Source organism: Cyprinus carpio, chromosome A13 (assembly GCF_018340385.1).
Source record: "Cyprinus carpio isolate SPL01 chromosome A13, ASM1834038v1, whole genome shotgun sequence".
Taxonomy (NCBI): Eukaryota; Metazoa; Chordata; class Actinopteri; order Cypriniformes; family Cyprinidae; genus Cyprinus; species Cyprinus carpio.
This window is the reverse complement of record NC_056584.1, coordinates 5055880-5061159: the sequence shown is the minus strand read 5'-3', so window position 1 is coordinate 5061159 and position 5280 is coordinate 5055880. Positions and strand designations below refer to the sequence as shown.

The following is a 5280-nucleotide window of genomic DNA, read 5'->3' as shown; positions in this document are numbered from 1 at the left end:
TTCCATTTGACCTCACCATCAGCCTGGGAGATCATTCTCCTGTGTTGAGAGAGCAAGGTCACACCTGCATGTGCCTGGCAGGGTGATAGATGATGTTTCTTTAAACTCTAGAGAGTATGGTTCTTAGGGACCAGCTGTTTACTCTCTCTTGAAGTATAATGGGCTCCTTTGAAGGGGCAGAACTTGGCAGATCTCAGACTGGGAGAGTCCCGCTCAATTAGTTAATGACACGTTCGGCTTAAATCAAGCATAATCACCATTAGCCACTCAGGCAGCTCACTTCAGCTGTGGTATTTCCTACTATTGGCAGGGCTGCTTTTTATGAAAGGTTTATAATTTTTGGTTGTTTTTTTTTTAAGAAGGTTTGTTTAATAATATTTGGTAATTTTGTTTTGTTTTTTTAAAAATTTGTTGGGTAATTTTTTTTTTTCGTTGGGTTATTTTTAGTTAGAACCCAACTGTTGGGTTAAACATGGTTCCCGCTTCACTCCGGTTCAAATTTTAACGGTCCAGTCAGCGGCTCAGTGGACATCAGCGGCAGCCTGCCTTATTATGAAAGGTAAGTCACTGTTAATATAATGTTAATATAATTTTATGATGTATATAAGTGTTATTACATTAAGTAATGTGTACTGAAACGTTAATTAAATCGTAAAACTATTTAAAAAACAAAGTTTTAATTCCCTTTAGTCAGTTCTTCCCCAGATCGATTGTAAATGAATATGCTATTCCCGTTTGCTTGCTAGCATTAATAAATAAAAACATTAGCTGAAAGACTAGCAAAACCGTTTAGAGAAGTATTGCTTAACGTTAATAAAAATGTCTGGTGAAATGTGAAAGGGCGCCGAAATCTTTAGGCTAGAAAAGCCGCACGGACCATTTATCGGATCGGACCAGTGACTGAAGCTGCTCGAGCGAGCCGAGCTCACACATCAGTCATGCGACAGACACCAAGCGTTTGAATTCGCTGAATTTTCTGTTATAGAAGTTCAAAACTCAGACGAAAGAGCAGAGTCGTAAGGCAATCCGCTCTTTTAGCAGAAATTCGTACCAGCGCCCCAAACTACATAACGTTACGTTACTCCTACAACAGAGCGTAAAACAAGCCATTCGTCAGTGTATCAGAATTATTTGAAAGTGTTAAAAAAACAAAACAAAACAAAAAAACACATACATAGGCTATAATTATTTTATATAGCCATGCATGTTGTATTAAAGCCATTACAGGAATAATGGAATAACCTGTAATTATAGTAATTTTTTCTTATGAAGCTATAACAATTTTGCATTTATATTAAATGTGTTATACTAAACATGTTTATACTTTATGTTTTAGATAAATGGATTTTTTTGTAAAGAAAAGATTACAACAGCGGAGCCTCTGCAATTTAATAGAAACATTTCAAGGTAAGTAATTTTTTAGTTTAGTGATGTATAAGAGTTTTTTTTTTTTTTTTTTTTTTTTGTTTGTTAATGGTAATGAACTCCCTCCTCTGATGTAGCCAGTTTACATGCACAAACAGCTATATTACTACCTAAAAGAAAAAGTAAAATCCAAAAGAGGATAATATAGGCCCATTAAATTACACTGCTCTGTACATAAACTCTTTCCTTCAGTGACTCTGTTTTTTATCCACTGTTGTCACGACTAATGGTCATTCATCACTTTTAGAGTTAACTTATTTTAATTCACTACAAGACTGCTTCAGTTTTACCTTTTTTACCTTTTTTTTCTTTTATTCATTTTTTTTAAATATATTGAATCCCTGAAATGTTTGTCATATATGCCAATTAAAGTTTATTTATTCTTTCAAGGTTGGTACTAATATGGTGCACTACCTCAACAATGAGACAAGCCAGGATCCACATGTCTTGGTGCTTGGAGACAAATGAAATTCCTCCCAAGTTTTCATCATTTTCATTGGAGAGGCAGTTGAAAAGGAGACCTTACTTCAAGCAGTGAATGAATGCTTCAAAACGTTCTACATCTATGACGTAAACTACCCAAAGCCCTCTGCTCCAATTTGGGGAGTTCTTGCAGCATGCAGTCTATAATATTCCTGGAGGAGTTCCTTCTACACATTGCTGCCTCCTAAAAAACTTTGTATTCAAAGTTACTGATCATCAGTTGATCCAGTAGCCAAAACACACGTTTAAGGGTTAGTTCACCCACAAATGAAAATTCTGTCATTAATCACCCTCATGTTGTTCCAAACCCGCAAGACCTACGTTCATCTTTGGAACACAAATTAAGATATTGTTGATGCATTCTGACAGCTCTCTGACCCTCCTATAGACAGCAAGGGTCCTTACACCATCATTGTCCAGAAACTTAGCAAGGAGATTGGTAAAATAATCCATGTGACATCAGGGGTTTAACTTTAACAGCATACGCTGTTTGCGTTGAGTGGATACTGTCTAAAATGGCACTAGGGTGACACGGAGGAGACAAATTGTTGAATAAACTCATTATTTTTTTTTCTTTTGCCCACAAAAAGTGTTCTCGTATAATATTACGGTTGAACCCCTGATGTCACATGGATTATTTTACCAATCCTTGCTAAGTTTCTGGACGTTGATGGTGTAAGGACCCTTGCTGTCTATGGGAGGGTCAGAGAGCTGTCAGAATGCATCAAAAATATCTTAACTTGTGTTCCAAAGATGAACGGAGGTCTTGATGGTTTAGAACGACATGAGGGTGAGTAATTAATGACAGAATTTTCATTTTTGGGTGAACTATCGCTTTAAGGTGTTTATAACACAATGCATATGGTGTCCACTGTAGCCTTTTTTATTAATGATATATTTCTTGAAGTATAAAGTTATGTCCTTGGTGTACACATTTGTGTAGTTTTTGAATTTGTATACTGAATGTGCACATTTGTGGTTTGAATTTGTATACTGTATGTGCACAGATGTTTAGGTTGTATATTTCTGTACTGTATGTGCACATCTGTATTTTAAAAGCTTACTATATGTGCATCTGTGTAGGTTATGAATTTGTATACTGTATGTGCACAAATGTTTAGGTTGTATATTTCTGTACTGTATGTGCACATCTGTTTTAAATGTGTATTATGTGCATCTGTGTAGGTTTTGAATTGGTAAAACATATGTGCACATTTGTTTTGAATATTTGTACTGTATGTGGATATTTGTGTTTTGAATTTAACATGTATTTGAATTTATCTGTATTGTTTGTGTATATTTGTTTTGAATTTAATGTGTATTTTGAATATTTGTACTTCAACATTTGTTTGCCATGTGTTCTGCATGTTCACTCGTGTATTTTGAATTCAATATAATTGTGCACATTTATATTAAATACTAGGCTCATCAATATTGAGTAAAATTTGTCATTTAAAACTTAAAAACTGTTTTTAAAGCAGATTTATTGTTTTTCTACTTAAATAAAACATCTGTATTTGAAAACTGTGTATTTTATTCATTAAAATAATCTCTTGAATAAAAGTAAATAGTTAACCCAACTGCTGGGTTATTTTTAACCCAACTGGCTTTTAACCCAATCATTGGGTTAAAAATAACCCACAGTTGGGAAGGTGCTATACCAACCCATAGTTGGGTTACTTGTTGGGTTATATTTTTAACCCAACTTTTTTTAGTGTATAGCTTTGCTCATTGTGCAGGAAAAACAAGAAAGGGGTTGAGAATGTGACAGTTGCATTGCCAGTCCTCATTTAGACTGCATTATATTACTGGTCTGGGCCTGAATCAGCAGATTTGCAGATTTGATCCTTTTTCGCAATGTGTGGTTTTATTGTTAGCCGTTCTGATTGGTGTTGAGACTGTCCTTGCTGGAGCAACAGCTGCACTAGACTTGGTTAGCTAGTCTTCTAGGCAGGTCGAGGTGCTTACGCTCATCTGTTTTTATGGTTTTATAAGGATTTGGGCAATTTGTGAGGCTACAAGGACCTGTTGGCCAGCTAACCTTTGTGAAAAAGAACTGTGCTTAATTGCACTGAATGTGCACTTCAAATCCGAGAAAAAAAAAAAAACAGAAAGAAAATCTGTATTTGCAGAAAATTTACTGTGAATTACATAAAAGGCCACTTGAGAGTACTTAAAGAGAGCACACTTAAACGTTTCTTGACACACTTTTAAAAAGTGCACTTTGTTTTGTAAAAGTTTTAAAGTACATTTTAAATCATGATATTTTAATAATCTTTTATTCTGCTTTAAAAAATAATTTTTATTTTGATGTGACTTAAATATGAAATAACATATAAAGAACTACTTAAGTCCTGCTTAAGTGGGGCAAAAAGCACTCTTAAAAGGACAGTTCCACATACCAATCTGAAAAACTAGCGGAATGCATAGTCGATATAAAAAACTGGATGACAAGTAATTTCTTACTGCTAGGTTATTATAGTACAGTGGTGTTTGTTATTGTGACTTTTGGCTCTGCATGTAATAACCTAGAACACCATCTAAGACTTCATGGCTGTGCTGTCAATTCTTCGTCATCAGTTACTGTGCTATTTGATAGCAATCTTTCCTTAGAAAGCCACGTTCCTAGCATTTGTAAAACTCCATTTTTCCATCTCAAAAATATATCTAAACTACAACCTATGCTCTCAATGTCAAATGCAGAAATGTTAATCCATGCATTCATGACCACAAGATTAGATTATTGTAATGCTTTATTGGGTGGTTGTTCTGCACGCTTAATTAACAAACTCCAGCTAGTCCAAAATGCAGCAGCTAGACGTCTTACTAGAACCAGGAAGTATGAGCATATTAGGCCGGTTCTGTCAACTCTGCACTGGATACCTATTAAACATCGTATAGATTTTAAAATCTTGCTTATTACTTATAAAGCCCTGAATGGTTTAGCACCTCAGTATTTCAACGAGCTCTTATAATTATAGTCCTCCACGTCCGCTGCGTTCTCAAAACTCAGGCAATTTCATAATACCTAGAATATCAAAGTCAACTGCGGGCGGCAGATCCTTTTCTTATTTACACCTAAACTCTGGAATAACCTACCTAACATTGTTTGGGAGGCAGACACACTCTTGCAGTTTAAATCTAGATTAAAGACCCATCTCTTTAACCTGGCTTACACATAACACACTAATAGGCTTCTAATATCCAAATCTGTCAAAGGATTTTTAGGCTGCATTAATTAGGTAAACCATAACTGGGAACACTTCCCATAACACCCGATGTACTTGTTACATTGTTAGAAGAATGGCATCTATGCTATTATTAGTCTGTTTCTCTCTTATTCCGAGGTCACCGTAGCCACCAGATCCAGTC

The 5280-nt window shown here is 35.3% G+C and overlaps 1 long non-coding RNA gene across 1 annotated transcript; it reads left to right on the top strand.

The window, feature by feature from the left end:
- Positions 1-430: 430 nt before the first annotated feature.
- LOC109080534 lies at positions 431-2556 on the top strand. The gene is made up of 3 exons (XR_006161457.1): positions 431-559; positions 1337-1407; positions 1816-2556. It is a non-coding gene; the product is annotated as an uncharacterized LOC109080534 (long non-coding RNA).
- Positions 2557-5280: the final 2724 nt, after the last annotated feature.